This window comes from Neoarius graeffei, chromosome 1, assembly GCF_027579695.1.
Source record: "Neoarius graeffei isolate fNeoGra1 chromosome 1, fNeoGra1.pri, whole genome shotgun sequence".
Taxonomy (NCBI): domain Eukaryota; kingdom Metazoa; phylum Chordata; class Actinopteri; order Siluriformes; family Ariidae; genus Neoarius; species Neoarius graeffei.
Window position 1 is genome coordinate 7982298 of NC_083569.1, and position 20344 is coordinate 8002641.

At 43.6% G+C, this 20344-nt stretch overlaps 1 protein-coding gene across 2 annotated transcripts in view; it reads left to right on the forward strand.

The window, feature by feature from the left end:
- The first annotated feature begins 14934 nt into the window (after positions 1 to 14934).
- The window catches only part of tbl1xr1b (TBL1X/Y related 1b), a 42717-nt gene continuing 37307 nt past the window's right edge, over positions 14935 to 20344 (forward strand). The window contains exons 1-2 of one of the 2 annotated variants that reach the window (XM_060929185.1): positions 14935 to 15138; positions 18720 to 18790. The gene's annotated coding sequence lies outside the window, so the exon portion shown is untranslated. Of the gene's footprint in view, positions 15215 to 18719; positions 18791 to 20344 lie in introns of both variants that reach the window. The other variant, XM_060929192.1, reaches the window with a different exon arrangement.

Sequence of the window (20344 nt, forward strand, 5' to 3'; positions counted from 1 at the left end):
GTTGTTCAGTGTTCTCCTGATGGTGGACTCACAAATATTAACATTAGCCAATGTGAGAGAGGCCTTCAGTTGCTTAGAAGTTACCCTGGGGTCCTTTGTGACCTCGCCGACTATTACACGCCTTGCTCTTGGAGTGATCTTTGTTGGTCGACCACTCCTGGGGAGGGTAACAATGGTCTTGAATCTCCTCCATTTGTACACAATCTGTCTGACTGTGGATTGGTGGAGTCCAAACTCTTTAGAGATGGTTTTGTAACCTTTTCCAGCCTGATGAGCATCAACAACGCTTTTTCTGAGGTCCTCAGAAATCTCCTTTGTTCATGCCATGATACACTTCCACAAACGTGTTGTGAAGATCAGACTTTGATAGATCCCTGTTCTTTAAATAAAACAGGGTGCCCACTCACACTTGATTGTCATCCCATTGATGGAAAACACCTGACTCTAATTTCACCTTCAAATTAACTGCTAATCCTAGAGGTTCACATACTTTTGCCACTCACAGATATGTAATATTGGATCATTTTCCTCAATAAATAAATGACCAAGTATAATATTTTTGTCTCATTTGTTTAACTGGGTTCTCTTTATCTACTTTTAGGACTTGTGTGAAAATCTGATGATGTTTTAGATCATATTTATGCAGAAATATAGAAAATTCTAAAGGGTTCACAAACTTTCAAGCACCACTGTATATATATATATATACACACACACACACACACACACACACACAGTACTGTGCAAAAGTCTTGGGCACATGTAAAGAAATGCTGGAGACCAAAACGGCTTAAAAAATGATGAAATGAAATGTTTCAACATTAAAAAAAAAATACTATAAACAGTAATCAGTAAGCTATAATACATGAAACAAAGTCAATATTTGGTGTGCTTTAAATAAAATAAATAAATAAAAATAGTAGTCTAAAAGTGTCGGTTTTACTGAGCATCTTGCAGAACCAGCCACAGTTACACAGTCTGGACACTTTGTCACACTCACGTCTTAATTTTTGCACCAAAACCCAGTAGCCTTCATAATGGTTTCTTTTTGAATCTGAAAAGAAAGTGCTCTCTTATGTAATATGCTGTTCAGATACAGTGGTGCTTGAAAGTTTGGTGAACCCTTTCGAATTTTCTGTATTTCTGCGTAAACAGGACCTAAAACATCATCAGATTTTCACACAAGTCCTAAAAGTAGATAAAGAGAACCCAGTTAAACAAATGAGACAAACATATTATACTTGGTCATTTATTTATTGAGGAAAATGATCAAATATTACAAAAGTATGTGAACCTCTAGGATTTGAAGGCGTTTTCAAATCAATGGGATGACAATCAGGTGCGACTGGGCACCCTGTTTTATTTAAAGAACAGGGATCTATCAAAGTCTGATCTTCACAACACATGTTTGTGGAAGTGTATCATGGCACGAACAAAGGAGATTTCTGAGGACCTCAGAAAAAGCGTTGTTGATGCTCATCAGGCTGGAAAAGTTTACAAAACCATCTCTGAAGAGTTTGGACTCCACCAATCCACAGTCAGACAGATTGTGTACAAATGGAGGAAATTCAAGACCATTGTTACCCTCCCCAGGAGTGGTCGACCAACAAAGATCACTCCAAGAGCAAGGCGTATAATAGTCGGCGAGGTCGCAAAGGACCCCAGGGTAACTTCTAAGCAACTGAAGGCCTCTCTCACATTGGCTAATGTTCATGAGTCCACCATCAGGAGAACACTGAACAACAATGGTGTGCATGGCAGGGTTGCAAGGAGAAAGCCACTGCTCTCCAAAAAGAACACTGCTGCTCGTGTGCAGTTTGCTAAAGATCACGTGGACAAGCCAGAAGGCTATTGGAAAAATGTTTTGTGGACGGATGAGACCAAAATAGAACTTTTTGGTTTAAATGAGAAGCGTTATGTTTGGAGAAAGGAAAACACTGCATTCCAGCATAAGAACCTTATCCCATCTGTGAAACATGGTGGTGGTAGTATCATGGTTTGGGCCTGTTTTGCTGCATCTGGGCCAGCACAGCTTGCCATCATTGATGGACCAATGAATTCTGAATTACACCAGCGAATTCTAAAGGAAAATGTCACGACATCTGTCCATGAACTGAATCTCAAGAGAAGGTGGGTCATGCAACAAGACAACGACCCTAAGCACACAAGTCATTCTACCAAAGAATGGTTAAAGAAGAATCAAGGTAATGTTTTGGAATGGCCAAGTCAAAGTCCTGACCTTAATCCAATCGGAAACCCACCAACATCCCAGAGTTGAAGCTGTTCTGTACAGATGAATGGGCTAAAATTCCTCCAAGCCGGTGTGCAGGACTGATCAACAGTTACCGCAAACGTTTAGTTGTAGTTCTTGCTGCACAAGGGGGCCACGCCTTTTACTGAAAGCAAAGGTTCACATACTTTTGCCACTCACAGATATGTAATATTGGATCATTTTCCTCAATAAATAAATGACCAAGTATAATATTTTTGTCTCATTTGTTTAACTGGGTTCTCTTTATCTACTTTTAGGACTTGTGTGAAAATCTGATGATGTTTTATGTCATATTTATGCAGAAATATAGAAAATTCTAAAGGGTTCAGAAACTTTCAAGCACCACTGTACACATGTTTTTCTGTAGCATTTAATTTTGTGCTGGGGGGAAAAAAGAACATTTGGAACTCTAAAATGTTTCTGTAATGTCTCGAATTGATAATGTAGAAGTCATAAAACAGAAATCTATAACAAAGTTTGTATAGAAAAAAAATAGGGGGGCTAAGACTTTTGCACGGTACTGTATATATTCCTGTCTTTATAATTTCCATGTTGATTGATGGCCAGTTGTTCGGATTTAAGCCAGTTAGAACATAAAACAGCGTCATGTCGGCTTTAAAAGGCTTACACAGTTCACTTGTGTGTGTGTGTGTGTGTGTGTGTGTGTGTGTACCCATTAATACACGAGCACACACAAGGATCCCTGCTGAGCTCCATTTTCTGCACTCGCATTTAAAATAAGGACTAAAGTGTGGGAGATTGTAGAGTTCCCACAACACACATCAGCCTCCTGCTGCGCAGCTATTTCTGCAAATCATGCTCATCTTTTACCCAGAGAGTGATGTTTCATTTCCCGAGCACTTCCAAATACATTATGACGTGACACCTTATGCTCATGGTGTCTTCACACTTTTAGAAGAAATCAAGAAGAACGAGGAATGGGATGGGGGGGGGGGGGGGGGGGGTTAATTTCCTGATAACTTGCCTGCTTCCTGTTTAGCTCTCAAGTTATCCTGGGATTTGAACTCACAACCTTTTGGTCATGAGATCAGAACTAAGGCCCTGTCCACACGGCAACGGATTCAGGTGACTCCGATACAATTGCTTATCGTTTAGGCCTGGCGTCCACACGGCACCGGCGTTTTGGGTGCCCAAAACGCAATCTTTTTGAGAACGGGTTCCAGAGTGGAAAGATCTGGCAACGTTGCCGTTATGAAGTCGTCTGGATGAGTAGAACGGATTTGTTTACGATGACGTCACAACCACATGACTGTGAGTGCTTCACGCCGGGTAGAAGTGTAACGAACTCGATGCGAGTTGTCAACAAATCCTATAACTTGGTTCATGAAACGCGCTTACAAAATATTTTCACTGTGAATATTTATTGTGTAATGGTGCAAAGTGAGAGAGAGAGAGAGAGAGAGAGACAGAGAGAGAAAATAGCCCTTAGGGCAGAGTCAATCCCGCCAGCAAAAATAGGGAAAAAAAGGAGCAATCTCACCTCTTCAGATGATGGTTTAAGTCCTACAATACATTCCTCAAAAAGGGCGTAGAAGAACAAATTAATCCATCAACGTGTAGCATTCAATTTATTCCGGACCATTAAAGATGCCGCCTTCCGCGTAGAATCATACGTCATCCTCGCCGCCATATTGGATAGGTCAAAGCGGAGAATAAAGATTCATGTGCTGCGTTTAACTGTACCAACAGGTTTACCGTCCAAACGAGATCACATGGGATTACCTTTCACAGGTGAGAAACAACAAATTAATCCATCAACGTGTAGCATTCAATTTATTCCGGACCATTAAAGACGCCGCCTTCCGTGTAGAATCATGCGTCATCCTCGCCGCCATATTGGATAGGTCAAAGCGGAGAATAAAGATTAGCTGCGTTTAACTGTACCAACAGGTTTACCGTCCAAACGCGATCACATGGGATTACCTTTCACAGGTGAGACTGGAAAAATACTTTTCATTGTATTTGGTCATTATAACGTAATTTTACGAACAGATTTTCCTGACTTTGTGGCTAATATGAAGTCTCGCGCATAATAGTTTATGCGCATGCGTCCTTACTTCTTCTATTGTTCTGGTGTCTCTGAAGGGACCGTCTTACAGCGCCCCTAGAGGTGTGGCATGTGTATTGCATCGTTTTCAGCAAGCGTTGCGTTGCCATATGGACCTGATATTTTACTGATCGTTGCCCATTTGGACGCGATATATTTTTAAATAACATCTCGTTGCCGTTGTCGTGTGGATGTAGCCTAAATCTGCTGAGGCATCGGTGACACCACAGCGCTGCTGGATTCTGATTTGTCGGGAAAAGTGTTGATTAATTTACCTTAGCAACATTTACTTTAGCAACTGTCGCTACCCTTATCCTGGGGGACAAGCGAACTTCGTTTGCTGAAGCCAAGATGTCCAGCATCTTGTTGCTGTTCTCTATTTTTTTTTTAAAACTGCAGCTAAAAAAAGCTCTACTACCGGATTACTTGTATAATCTTAGAAAGAAGCGAAGGATATATATATGCAAAAATTAGAGTTTATTAGTGGTTCTGATCCATACAAAATTCCTCGAAACGACTCGAAACCCCTATGGAGAAAAAATCCAGGACCGTGACGTCGCCCGGTAGGACGCAGCCGGGGCCCCACCCTGGAGCCAGGCCCGGGGTTGGGGCTCGTATGCGAGCGCTTGGTGGCCGGGCCTTTGCCCATGGGGCCCGGCCGGGCTCAGCCCGAAGAGGTGACGTGGGCCCGACCTCCTGTGGGTTCACCACCCACAGAGGTAGCAGTAGGGGTTTGGTGCAGTGTGGATTGGGTGGCAGTCGAAGGCAGGGGCCTCGACGACCTGATCCCCGGACACAGCGGCTGGCTGTTGGGACATGGAATGTCACTTCGCTGGGGGGGAAGGAGCCTGAGCTTGTGCGGGAGGTTGAGAGGTACCGGCTAGAGATAGTCGGGCTCACCTCCATGCACAGCTTGGGCTCTGGAACCCAGCTCCTCGAGAGGGGCTGGACTTTCCACTTCTCTGGAGTCGCCCATGGTGAGCGGCGGCGGGCTGGTGTGGGCTTCCTTATAGCTCCCCAGCTCAGCCGCCATGTGTTGGAGTTTACCCCAGTGAGCGAGAGGGTCGCCTCTCTGCACCTTCGGATTGGGGAGAGGGCTCTTGCTGTTGTTTGTGCCTACGGGCCAAATAGCAGTATAGAGTATCCGGCCTTCTTGGAGTCCCTGGGAGAGGTACTGAGGGGTGCTCAGACTGGGGACTCCATTGTGCTACTGGGGGACTTCAATGCTCACGTGGGCAATGACAGTGACACCTGGAGGGGCGTGGTTGGGAGGAACGGCCTCCCCGATCTGAACCCGAGTGGTGTTTTGTTATTGGACTTCTGTGCTAGTCACAGTTTGCCCATAACGAACACCATGTTCGAGCATAGGGGTGTCCATAAGTGCACGTGGCACCAGGACACCTTAGGTCGGAGGTCGATGATCGACTTTGTAGTCGTGTCATCTGATCTCCGACCCTATGTCTTGGACACTCGGGTGAAGAGAGGGGCTGAGTTGTCAACTGATCACCACCTGGTGGTGAGTTGGATCCGCTGGCGGAGGAGGAAGCTGGACAGACCTGGCAGGCCCAAACGTATGGTGAGGGTCTGCTGGGAACGTCTGGCCGAGCACTCTGTTGGGGAGGTCTTTAACTCCCACCTCCGGGAGAGCTTTTCCCAGCTTCCGAGGGAGGCGGGGGACATTGAGTCTGAGTGGACCATGTTCTCTACCTCCATTGTGGACGCAGCTGTTCGGAGCTGTGGCCGCAAGGTCTCCGGTGCCTGTCGTGGCGGCAATCCCCGAACCCGGTGGTGGACACCGGAAGTAAGGGATGCCGTCAAGCTGAAGAAGGAGTCCTATCGGGCCATGTTGACCTCCGGGACTCCTGAGGCAGCCGACGGGTATCGGCAGGCCAGGCGTGCTGCAGCTCGGGCAGTTGCGGAGGCAAAAACTCGGAACTGGGAGGAGTTCGGGGAGGCCATGGAGAAGGACTATCGGTCGGCCTCGAAGAAATTCTGGCAAACCGTCCGGCGCCTCAGGAGGGGGAAGCAGTACTCTGCCAACACTGTTTACAGTGCGGGTGGGGAGCTGTTGACCTCGACTGGGGACATTGTCGGGCGGTGGAAGGAATACTTTGAGGATCTCCTCAATCCCACCGTCATGTCTTCCACTGAGGAGACTGAGGCTGATGACTCGGAGGTGGACTCGTCCATTACCCAAGCCGAAGTCACTGAGGTGGTTTGCAAGCTCCTCGGTGGCAAGGCACCGGGGGTGGATGAGATCCGCCCTGAGTATCTCAAGTCTCTGGATGTTGTGGGGCTGTCTTGGTTGACACGCCTCTGCAACATCGCGTGGCGGTCGGGGACAGTGCCTCTGGAGTGGCAGACTGGGGTGGTGGTCCCTCTTTTTAAGAAAGGGGACCGGAGAGTGTGCTCCAATTATAGGGGAATCACACTTCTCAGCCTCCCAGGGAAAGTTTACTCCAGGGTACTGGAGAGGAGAATTCGACCAATAGTCGAACCTCGGATTCAGGAGGAACAATGCGGTTTTCGTCCTGGTCGCGGAACACTGGACCAGCTCTATACCCTTCATAGGGTGCTCGAGGGTTCATGGGAGTTTGCCCAACCAGTCCACATGTGCTTTGTGGATCTGGAGAAGGCATTCGACCGTGTCCCCCATGGTATTCTGTGGGGGGTGCTTCGGGAGTATGGGGTTCGGGGCTCTTTGCTAAGGGCTGTCCAGTCCCTGTACGAACGGAGCAGGAGTCTGGTTCGCATTGCCGGCAGTAAGTCAGACCTGTTCCCAGTGCATGTTGGACTCCGGCAGGGCTGCCCTTTGTCACCGGTTCTGTTCATAATTTTTATGGACAGAATTTCTAGGCGCAGCCAGGGGCCGGAAGGAATCCTGTTTGGGAACCACAGGATTTCATCTCTGCTTTTTGCGGATGATGTTGTCCTGTTGGCTTCTTCAAACCAGGACCTTCAGCATGCACTGGGGCGGTTTGCAGTCGAGTGTGAAGCGGCTGGGATGAGAATCAGCACCTCCAAGTCCGAGGCCATGGTTCTCGACCGGAAAAGGGTGGCTTGCCCTCTCCAGGTTGGTGGAGAAGTCCTGCCTCAAGTGGAGGAGTTTAAGTATCTCGGGATCTTGTTCACGAGTGAGGGAAGGATGGAGCGTGAGATCGACAGGCGGATCGGTGCAGCCTCCGCAGTGATGCGGTCGCTTTACCGGTCCGTCGTGGTGAAGAAGGAGCTGAGCCAAAAGGCGAAGCTCTCAATTTACCGGTCGATCTACGTTCCGACTCTCACCTATGGTCATGAGCTTTGGGTAATGACAGAAAGAACAAGATCGCGGATACAAGCGGCTGAAATGAGTTTCCTTCGCAGGGTGGCTGGGCGCTCCCTTAGAGATAGGGTGAGAAGCACAGTCACTCGGGAGGAGCTCGGAGTAGAGCCGCTGCTCCTCCACATTGAGAGGAACCAGCTGAGGTGGCTCGGGCATCTTTCTCGGATGCCTCCTGGACGCCTCCCTGGGGAGGTGTTCCAGGCATGTGCCCCCGGGAGGAGGCCCCGGGGAAGACCCAGGACACGCTGGAGGGACTATGTCTCTCGGCTGGCCTGGGAACGCCTCGGTGTTCTTCCCGAGGAGCTGGCCGAGGTGTCTGGGGAAAGGGAAGTTTGGGCTTCCATGCTTAGACTGCTGCCTCCGCGACCCGGTCCTGGATAAGCGGAAGAAGACGAGACGAGACTGGAGTGACAGTGCAGATTTGTGGCCTAGTGTTAGCATTAGCTACACATTGGAACATACCTTCGTTTTCCCCCCCGAAGAGTCTGGACACATAAGAACAGTTTAAAATAATAAAAAAAAAAAAATCTACAAAAGCAAGAAAACCTCCTTTGTGTAAGGAATTTTTCCCTGACATCAGCTTTTGGGAACAGAATGCTGCGAAAGCTGAAGCGTCTACCCTCAAAGGGCTCTGACCTGAACCGTGGGCTGGATGGTAGACTATTCCCACCCCTCCATGTCTCAACAACCCCAAGGACATCTAGTTACAGAGCTATTTACATTCCATCACTGATACATTGACACTTATTATTGTTAAAACAATATCTGAAGTGTTGTGTGTAAAATAAAATATCTTGCTCTGGACTTTCAAACAACATTGTAAGATTTTATTTTATTTTAATTTGATCTAACAGTGGACGGTACAGTAAATACAAACGCGAACGGAATCGGCACATTCCAATTGTAGCTACAGTCATATAGTAACTCGAGCGGCGGCTACAATTATCGACACCATAACGATCTTTTGGCCGTTAACAAAAAACATAGTTTTTATTTAAAATTTGTTTTACATACTTATACAACCCCGATTCCAAAAAAGTTGGGACAAAGTACAAATTGTAAATAAAAACGGAATGCAATGATGTGGAAGTTTCAAAATTCCATATTTTATTCAGAATAGAACATAGATGACATATCAAATGTTTAAACTGAGAAAATGTATCATTTAAAGAGAAAAATTAGGTGATTTTAAATTTCATAACACATTTCAAGAAAAGTTGGGACAAGGCCATGTTTCCCACTGTGAGACATCCCCTTTTCTCTTTACAACAGTCTGTAAACGTCTGGAGACTGAGGAGACAAGTTGCTCAAGTTTAGGGATAGGAATGTTAACCCATTCTTGTCTAATGTAGGATTCTAGTTGCTCAACTGTCTTAGGTCTTCTTTGTCATATCTTCCATTTTATGATGCGCTAAATGTTTTCTATTGGTGAAAGATCTGGACTGCAGGCTGGCCAGTTCAGTACCCGGACCCTTCTTCTACGCAGCCATGATGCTGTAATTGATGCAGTATGTGGTTTGGCATTGTCATGTTGGAAAATGCAAGGTCTTCCCTGAAAGAGACGTCGTCTGGATGGGAGCATATGTTGCTCTAGAACCTGGATATACCTTTCAGCATTGATGGTGTCTTTCCAGATGTGTAAGCTGCCCATGCCACATGCACTAATGCAACCCCACACCATCAGAGATGCAGGCTTCTGAACTGAGCGCTGATGATAACTCAGGTCGTCCTTCTGCTCTTTAGTCCGAATGACACGGCGTCCCTGATTTCCATAAAGAACTTCAAATTTTGATTCGTCTGACCACAGAACAGTTTTCCACTTTGCCACAGTCCATTTTAAATGAGCCTTGGCCCAGAGAAGACGTCTGCGCTTCTGGATCATGTTTAGATACGGCTTCTTCTTTGAACTACAGAGTTTTAGCTGGCAACGGCGGATGGCACGATGAATTGTGTTCACAGATAATGTTCTCTGGAAATATTCCTGAGCCCATTTTGTGATTTCCAATACAGAAGCATGCCTGTATGTGATGCAGTGCCGTCTAAGGGCCCGAAGATCACGGGCACCCGGTATGGTTTTCCGGCCTTGACCCTTACGCACAGAGATTCTTCCAGATTCTCTGAATCTTTTGATGATATTATGCACTGTAGATGATGATATGTTCAAACTCTTTGCAATTTTACACTGTCGAACTCCTTTCTGATATTGCTCCACTGTTTGTCGGCGCAGAATTAGGGGGATTGGTGATCCTCTTCCCATCTTTACTTCTGAGAGCCGCTGCCACTCCAAGATGCTCTTTTTATACCCAGTCATGTTAATGACCTATTGCCAATTGACCTAATGAGTTGCAATTTGGTCCTCCAGCTGTTCCTTTTTTGTACCTTTAACTTTTCCAGCCTCTTATTGCCCCGTCCCAACTTTTTTGAGATGTCTTGCTGTCATGAAATTTCAAATGAGCCAATATTTGGCATGAAATTTCAAAATGTCTCACTTTCGACATTTGATATGTTGTCTATGTTCTATTGTGAATACAATATCAGTTTTTGAGATTTGTAAATTATTGCATTCCGTTTTTATTTACAATTTGTACTTTGTCCCAACTTTTTTGGAATCGGGGTTGTATTTAGTCCAAAATATATTTTATATAAATATATCGATGCTTACGTAAATGAGGAAGTAATTCTAAAGTTCGTAAACAAATGAACTGATAATGTTTAATCTGTGTCAGAAAATCTTTTTGTTCCACTTTCTAAGTATTTTCGTAGATCACATTTTGTTAATCATTCGTTGTTGCTTGTATTAATTTCTAGTTTACCCATAAATGTCAACAGGCAATTGACATTGTAACCACATGAAAATCCAGGTCAACGGTCACGCCATTCCTCGAACCAAAAATTTTTATAGTGGCAGCGGCACCGCCCCCACCCAAAAAAAATATGTTACAAGGAAGAAAAGGAGAGAGTAGTGTGAATAAACACCCCACTGCGTACTCGTTTTCCCTTATTAAATCCCGCTGCGTCCCTTCATCCCGGCGCCATCCCTTTGTACTGTAGGTTGGTAGCACCCATTCGCACCACAACCCATGCAAATTAGCCTGGCCCTGACATCACCGATTGCCTCCGCTTTCCGGGATTTTCCTCATTTGGCTTACGCAGAACTGCAAAACCCATCACTTTTAGTAGACAAGCTGATTTATGAATATTTTGTGGACTAATTAACCCGTTGCTGTGGCAACTGTCTAGACATGTCTGGTCTCCTTGGGTACTCTCGCCAAAGCGGGGACCCTATGACAGCAAGGCTATGACAGTGTTACTGCATTAGTATCTGACTGATAACTCCTGTCCTGTCCGGATAGCTAGATAGCGTTCACAAGACGTACAAGCAGTTTTGGGCGCCCAAAAACTTGATGCTGCTCTAGATCTACATGAATTCGCTTGCTGCCCTGACCAAACCCATGGTAAGAGGGTGCTATTCTCTCGATGATACTAAGTAGACGTAATTACATTACATTACAATGTCATTGGTTCTGTTTCATATAGAAAAAAATGCATGGATGAAATGCACTCTAATAGAAACATTAAACTTAGCTTTACTCCACCAAAATTTGCCTCTCAAAATGCGGGAAATGGAGTTTTAGAGGGTTAAAAATTCCAAAATTTTCCGGGGGGGGGGCATGCCCCTGGACCCCCCTAGATTTGGCACGCAACACATCACCCCCCCCCATCCAAAACTTCCTGCCGCCACCTCTGTTTTACATCTAAAAATATAAAATATCTACTGATATTGTAATATGTGGTAGTTATTTACAACAAACTGCAAATAAATATAAATAAATAAATTTCTGAATGGAATAGAAAAATCTGAATATTTCAAGCATGTAATTTTTTTTATATGTTAGGAATTTAATTCTGGTCTAATTCTATTTATTGCAATCGGATTCCAAATACTCTATAAACATTCCGTTCGGTTATGGATCAGAAAAAAATATCTAGATATAAAATCACAGTATTTTTTTTAAAAGTACTTCATCTTCTTCAACAATGTTACACAAAGATCGATCCATAACAGTTGTAAATGTCACTTAATTCCACAGGGTGTCGATAATGGTGGACCCCGGTGAAGGTGATCACTATTATCGACACCTCACGTGACTTCTCAAACGCGCGTTTCGATACAAAATGGCGACTGTGAAACGAAAGAGGAAGAAGCAAAATAGGTTTCGATGAGGAGATCATGAAATATCGGTGAATTTGATCAGTAAAAACATGTCCATGATCTTTCCACCATGCTTACCTGCGATGATAACGTCCGGGTTTTCCGAAAAATTGCTGATTGTGCTCAAAAATAATAACAATAATAATAATTCCATCTCAGGTAACGAGCTGCGTCATCAGACGACAATATCAAAGAGCGACGGAGGTCTTCTGGTTGATTAATTAACCAACAATAACTGCTGGAACTGAAACTCATCTTTGTAAAATTGTTTTTTATTGGTAAATCTGAAAAGGTGTCGATAATTATGGACTGTCGATAATTGTAGCCGCCGCTCTAATACAATTACATACGTTTGTTTTTCTCGCTTGTTAGTTAGCGATATCCAGCACAAATTCATTATTTTGTCACGTGCTAGCTAGTTACCACAACTGTAGTTTATTAACTAGCTGACTCTTATTTATACATAATAATTAATCCAGCTTCATTACATTATTAGCGAGCTTCTATGGTATCTGGTTAACACAACATCTACTTAGCTAGCTAATAAGCTTATTAATTAGCCAATATGCTCGGGTTGCTTCTGACATCACATCCACCTCATTAGATATGCAAGACAGGAAGTAGTGGTCAGCTCAGCTCACAAAGCGTCACTGTCGCTTGATAGTCGTTAAAATGCCCTGTAAAAACAAATAATAATAATAATAATAATAATAATAATAATAATAAATATGCTGAAGCCTTGATAAAAGAAAGCAATAATAAAGGTGCAACTGTAGGATTTTTTTAGAAGTAGTATTCGTTACTTATACAAATAACCTGGAAGATATGTGGAACATGATTTAAAAAAATAAAAAAAGTGTGTAAAGTTGCTGAGAAAACCTGTTTGGGAAACAGACTTCCGGTTCAGAATATTTGTATTGATAGTCACACTTCCTGCTGTAGATCATGGGGGCGGGAATCATTCAAATAGCCCTAATCTTAGAAAGAAAGAAAGGGAAAAAAAAACTTACCAAATGAACCTTTAAATATTTAATAACTGTGTAATAATAATAATAATAATAATAATTAGCCAATATGCTCGGGTTGCTTCTGACGTCACATCCGCCTCATTAGATATGCAAGACAGGAAGTAGTGGTCAGCTCAGCTCACAAAGCGTTACTATCGCTTGATAGTCGTTAAAATGCCCTGTAAAAACAAATAATAATAATGGGGCGGCACGGTGGTGTAGTGGTTAGCGCTGTCGCCTCACAGCAAGAAGGTCCGGGTTCGAGCCCCGTGGCCGGCGAGGGCCTTTCTGTGCGGAGTTTGCATGTTCTCCCCGTGTCCGCGTGGGTTTCCTCCGGGTGCTCCGGTTTCCCCCACAGTCCAAAGACATGCAGGTTAGGTTAACTGGTGACTCTAAATTGACCGTAGGTGTGAATGCGAGTGTGAATGGTTGTCTGTGTCTATGTGTCAGCCCTGTGATGACCTGGCGACTTGTCCAGGGTGTACCCCGCCTTTCGCCCGTAGTCAGCTGCGATAGGCTCCAGCTTGCCTGCGACCCTGTAGAACAGGATAAAGCGGCTACAGATAATGAGATGAGATGTTCGGGTTGCTTCCGATGTCACATCCGCCTCATTAGATATGCAAGACAGGAAGTAGTGGTCAGCTCAGCTCAGCTCACAAAGCGTCACTGTCGCTTGATAGTCGTTAAAATGCCCTGTAAAAACAAATAATAATAATAATAATAATAATAATAATAATAATAATAAATATGCTGAAGTCTTGATAAAAGAAAACAATAATAAAGGTGCAATTGTAGGATTTTTTTAGAAGTAGTATTCGTTACTTATACAAATAACCTGGAAGATATGTGGAACATGATTTAAAAAAATAAAAATAAAAAAAGTGTATAAAGTTGCTGAGAAAACCTGTTTGGGAAACAGACTTCCGGTTCGGAATGTATTGATATTCACACTTCCTGCTGTAGATCATGGGGGCGGGGCTTCGTGAACATGGGCGGGAATCATTCAAATAGCCCTAATTTTAGAAAGAAAGAAAGAAAGAAAGAAAGAAAACTTACTGAATGCACCTTTAAATATTTAATAACTGTGTAATAATAATAATAATAATCCAATATGCTCGGGTTGCTTCTGACGTCACATCCGCCTTATTAGATATGCAAGACAGGAAGTAGTGGTCAGCTCAGCTCACAAAGCGTCACTGTCGCTTGATAGTCGTTAAAATGCCCTGTAAAAACAAATAATAATAATAATAATAATAATAAATATGCTGAAGCCTTGATAAAAGAAAACAATAATAAAGGTGCAATTGTAGGATTTTTTTTAGTAGTAGTATTCGTTACTTATACAAATAACCTGGAAGATATGTAGAACATAATTTAAAAAAAAAATAAAAAAGTGTATAAAGTTGCTGAGAAAACCTGTTTGGGAAACAGACTTCCGGTTCGGAATATTTGTATTGATATTCGCACTTCCTGCTGTAGATCATGGGGGCGGGAATCATTCAAATAGCCCTAATCTTAGAAAGAAAGAAAGAAAAACTTACTGAATGCACCTTTAAATATTTAATAACTGTGTAATAATAATAATAATTAGCCAATATGCTCGGGTTGCTTCTGACGTCACATCCGCCTTATTAGATATGCAATAATAATAAATATGCTGAAGCCTTGATAAAAGAAAACAATAATAAAGGTGCAATTGTAGGTTTTTTTTAGTAGTAGTATTTGTTACTTATACAAATAACCTGGAAGATATGTAGAACATTATTTAAAAAAAATAAAAATAGTGTATAAAGTTGCTGAGAAAACCTAGCCCTAATCTTAGAAAGAAAAAAATGCACTTTTAAATATTTAATAACTGTGTAATAATAATGTCATTTTTACATTAAAATAACGGTTGAATTTTAAGTTGACGATCAATCCTGCATACTAGGATACTACAGAGTACGTGTAAGCAGTGCAGCACTGCACCACGCACACTATTCTACCATACTACGCAGAATCTAGAGCGCTCCTCATTTTCGCCCGGAAGGTCACCGAGTTTGGTGACGTCGTTGTGCTTCCTGTGAGCCGACGAGCTTCTTGCTCCACACGACTTTCTGAAAGTCTCATTACTGCCCATTAACCCGGGGCATGCTCATTATTCCTGCATAAACAAAACCGGTCTTGGATTTAAAAAACAAACAAACATCTTGTACGACGTCTGGATTTAAAAAATAATAATAAAAAAAAGCCCGGCGCGTGACCCAGGATCTCAACGTAAGCACTTTCAAGTTAGCACAAAGTGCGCGAGGCCTAATCGTTAGCTAGCTAGGTGGCTAACACAAGTAGCACGGTGTGTTTATTTTATTGTGTGTGTGTGTGTTGGGGAATAAATCACCGCGCATTTTAATTTGAAATGTTTCACGCTTTATTTGAGAGATTGTAGCGTCGTTACAGAGGCCGAGTGGCGTCCAGAGCTAGCAGCGGGTCACATTGAAAGCTTGGCTTGTGTGCTAACCCGTAGCATGTGCAGGAGAGGCTGTGTCCTGAGGGCCGCGTCCTAAATGGCGCGGTTTAGGATGTGGAGTGCACTACATTCCGCTTTGACGCCATTTTAGTTTCATTCACTATATAGTGTGCTCATATAGGATTGAGCCGGAGTGTAGTAAATGGGGGATGGGTGTTATCCATCCGAGGTATTATTATTATTATTATTATTATTCTCCCTTCGTATTAAACAAAATTTATAAACCGAGTCAACATTAACGCTTCACTTTAATAAAGTTTATGATAACTTTTTTTTTAAAACACCCTATGCAGTCTACTGAACTACGCCTTTTAAAGATTAGCATTAGCAAGCTGGCTATCTGCAGAGCCGGCTTAGCAGCTAGCTAGCTAACGAGCTGTTTGCGTGAACTATGAAATTTAAAAAAAAAAAAAATCACAGTAAACAGTTTAATGTTGAATAAACAGCTAAACAGTTTAGCTAACTAGCTGTGTCACCGGTTGCTAAGTTAACACAAGTTCTTTTCTAGAACATTCCTTAAATTATATATCCTGTATGGTTTGCATGGCTGTGTTCCAATTTGCTTCATGTTTCCTACCAAGTCCCCTGTGTGTGTGTGTGAGCGCGCGTTGAACACTTTCTATCCCCCATGGAGTGATTTGTAACGCGTCCTGTTTATTTTCCTGATCACCTTTAGTTGTTTAGAAGTGGACCACGTGACCAAAGAGAGCGTGACATCACATCCTGGGATAAATGAGCCAGTTGAAGGTTTTGTTGAAGCCTGTTATAATCAGAGGAGGAAGTCCCTCAGGCTCTCACACCTGGCAGTCAGTTCAGTGAATCCGAATCGGAGCAAAAACTGAGGGTTAAAATAAACCTAAAAGTGAAAACTGTTGTTTGAGGAGTGTGTGTGGGGACGAGCGTGTCCCTGTAACACACGCAATACTTCGCTGGGGTTGAGTCACTTCCTGCGCGAGTCCAGTTGGTTTCTCACCGGGTTCACTCGGACCGAGAGCTCATCACTCCAACCGGGCTTTCACTTCACACCTGAGCGGGACTGTGTCTAAACTCCTCCTGAGTAACCTCCCTCCCTCTTTTGTGTATCTTTCTGTCTCTCTCTCTGCCTCACTGACTCTTGTATCTCTCTCTCTCTGCCTCTCTAATTCTTGTATCTTGCCCTCTCACTCCTTTGTGCATCTCTGTCTCTCTCTCTCTCTGACTCCTTTGTGTGTCTCTCTCTTCCTCTCTCTGCCTCACTGACTCTTGTATCTCTCTCTCGGACTCCTTTGTGTGTGTCTCTCTTCCTCTCTCTGCCTTACTGACTCTTGTATCTCTCCCTCTCTAATTCTTGTATCTCGCCCTCTCACTCCTTTGCATCTCTCTCTTCCTCACTGACTCTTGTATCTCGCCCTCTCACTCCTTTGTGCATCTCTGTCTCTCTGACTCCTTTGTGTGTCTCTCTCTGCCTCACTGACTCTTGTATCTCTCTCTCGGACTCCTTTGTGTGTCTCTCTCTTCCTCTCTCTGCCTTACTGACTCTTGTATCTCTCCCTCTCTAATTCTTGTATCTTGCCCTCTCACTCCTTTGCATCTCTCTCTCTCCCCCCTCTGACTCTTGTATCTCTCTCTCTTCCTCACTGACTCTTGTATCTTGCCCTCTCACTCCTTTGTGCATCTCTGTCTCTCTCTGACTCTTGTGTGTGTCTCTTTCTCTCTCTCTCTCGGACTCCTTTGTGTGTGTCTCTCTGCCTCACTGACTCTTGTATCTCTCTCTCTCTCTCTCTCTCTCTTGGACTCCTTTGTGTGTGTCTCTCTGCCTCACTGACTCTTGTATCTCTCTCTCTCTCTGCCTCACTGACTCTTGTATCTCTCTCTCTCGGACTCCTTTGTGTGTGTCTCTGCCTCACTGACTCTTGTATCTCTCTCACTCCTTCTCTAATTCTTGTATCTCGCCCTCTCACTCCTTTGCGTATCTCTCTCCCCCTCTGATGCTTGTATCTCTCTCTCCCCCCTCTGATGCTTGTATCTCTCTCTTCCTCTCTCTGCCTCACTGACTCTTGTATCTCACCCTCTCACTCCTTTGTGTATATCTATCTCTCTCTCTCGGACTCCTTTGTGTCTCTCTGTTACTCTCTCTGCCTCACTGACTCTTGTATCTCGGCCTCTCACTCCTTTGTGTATCTCTCTCTCGGACTCCTTTGTGTCTCTCTCTGCCTCACTGACTCTTGTATCTCGCCCTCTCACTGCTTTGTGTATCTCTATCTCACTCTCGGACTCCTTTGTGTATCTCTATCTCTCTCTGCCTCACTGACTCTTGTATCTCACTCTCTCACTCCTTTGTGTATCTCTATCTCTCTCTGTCTCACTGACTCTTGTATCTCACTCTCTCACTCCTTTGTGTGTCTCTCTCTTCCTCACTGACTCTTGTATCTCTCTCACTCATTTGTGCATCTCTCTCTCCCCCTCTGACTCTTGTATCTATCTGTCTCTCTCTCTGACTCCTTTGTATCTCTCTCCCTCTCGAACTCTCTTGTATCTCACTCTGTTTCTCTCTCTCTCCCTCTCTGATTCTTGTGTATCTCTCTTTCATGGACTCCTTTCTTTCCCTCTCTCTTTTTGTATCTCACTCCATTGTGCATCTCTCTCTGTCCACCATTTCCATCTTCCTCTGAACTTGTCTCCCTGTCTCCTCCGTCTTTCTCTGTCCATTGTGGTTCCTGACTTTCCTGATCCCTTCTTCCTCCATCCTTTTTCTTTTTCTATTAATCACCCAACATGTTTCTTTGAATCACTTTCCCCAAGCGCGCTCTCTCTCTCTCTCTCATGTCCATGTCTCTCGTTTACTACCCCTCACATCTTTTCATAAATAGCCTACTGTCTCTTCTTTTCCTGAAATCCATCACTCCTCTGTCTGAAAGCGTACGACAAAAGATAAGGTTTTAATCTGAACACGTGCTGAGACTCACGCAGCTGTTCACATCATTGACAGGTTCAGCACTGACTCAGCGAAACTTTATGGCCCTAGAGGTTTAATATATTATATATTTTTAAAAAGTTAAATTGCATAAGTGTTGTGGTTTTTTTTTTTTTTTGGACCTTGCTCACTTCATAAAACTGGCATCGGTCGCAAGTTTAAAATAAAGCGCCATTTTCCAGATCGATCTGCTTTACTTTAAGTAAAAGATGTAAAAGTTTTGTTCTTCAATAATCCCGGTTTCATGATTGAGCAGAATGTGATTATGTTCGCCGTGTATTTTCCAACACAGTGTTTTATATTTATGTTTCTGTTTATTTATTTGATATGCCTAATGCGTGTGGTTTTCTTTCTTTCTTTCCCTTCTCGTCAAGTCAGGCTGAAGACTTCTGCCACGTTTACCGATGGATCTCAAGTGTGCGAGTGTCTGATCCACACTTGGTCTCATGGTGAGTTTTACACGCCACCACATGTTCAAGCTGGATACGGATGGATTTACTCGTAAGGAATTCTGAAAAGGGGGAAAAAAAACAGTTCGTACCCGACTCATGCTCCTGAGTGAATTTGCGCGTAAGACGGCTGACTATTGTAAACCTCGATGACTTCGAGTCCTGTCATTTGCATGGATTATGAAACGTTTATAGTATACGGAATATACCGTGGAGTTTAAATTGCTTGCGTTTATCTCCTATCCAGAGCAGCTTCTAAAAGGGATCTGGAGTCTCGATCAAAGACGCATCCTCGTACGAGTTCAGTAGGTCAGGGACGAAGAACACCATCGAAAACGTTTTCGGGAAAACCAGATGTTTTATACTGATGACATATTTTTAATGAAAGAATATGAGAAAGAAAGCCAGCTCAGAACGAATGAATCGTTCAGTTAAGACAAAAGAAACGGAGTACATGCCGGTCTGTCCGCACTAAACAGGAAACAAACACCTCGGCTGATATAAGATTTAGTTAATCGTTAACATCTAAATCACGTTGGCTGGTATATCAGATATATTCCATGACAGTCGAAGACGAGCAGCTGAGTGGAATATAGACCATGAAAAAAAAAACCCAGCCAATATTATTATACAGTGTGGCAAAAAAAAATTTAGTCAGCCACCAATTGTGCAAGTTCTCCCACTTAAAAAGATGAGAGGCCTGTAATTTTCATCATAGGTACACTTCAACTATGAGAGACAGAATGGGGGAAAGAATCCAGGAAATCACATTGTAGGATTTTTAATGAATTAATTGGTAAATCCCTCGGTAAAATAAATATTTGGTCACCTACAAACAAGCAAGATTTCTGGCTCTCACAGACCTGTAACTTCTTCTTTAAGAGGCTCCTCTGTCCTCCACTCGTTACCTGTATTAATGGCACCTGTTTGAACTCGTTATCAGTATAAAAGACACCTGTCCACAACCTCAAACAGTCACACTCCAAACTCCACTATGGCCAAGACCAAAGAGCTGTCAAAGGACACCAGAAACAAAATTGTAGACCTGCACCAGGCTGGGAAGACTGAATCTGCAATAGGTAAGCAGCTTGGTGTGAAGAGATCAACTGTGGGAGCAATTATTAGAAAATGGAAGACATACAAGACCACTGATAATCTCCCTCGATCTGGGGCTCCACGCAAGATCTCACCCCGTGGGGTCAAAATGATCACAAGAACGGTGAGCAAAAATCCCAGAACCACATGGGGGGACCTAGTGAATGACCTGCAGAGAGCTGGGACCAAAGTAACAAAGGCTACCATCAGTAACACACTACGCCGCCAGGGACTCAAATCCTGCAGTGCCAGACGTGTCCTCCTGCTTAAGCCAGTACATGTCCAGGCCCGTCTGAAGTTTGCTAGAGAGCATTTGGATGATCCAGAAGAGGATTGGGAGAATGTCATATGGTCAGATGAAACCAAAATAGAACTTTTTGGTAAAAATTCAACTTGTCGTGTTTGGAGGAGAAAGAATGCTGAGTTGCATCCAAAGAACACCATACCTACTGTGAAGCA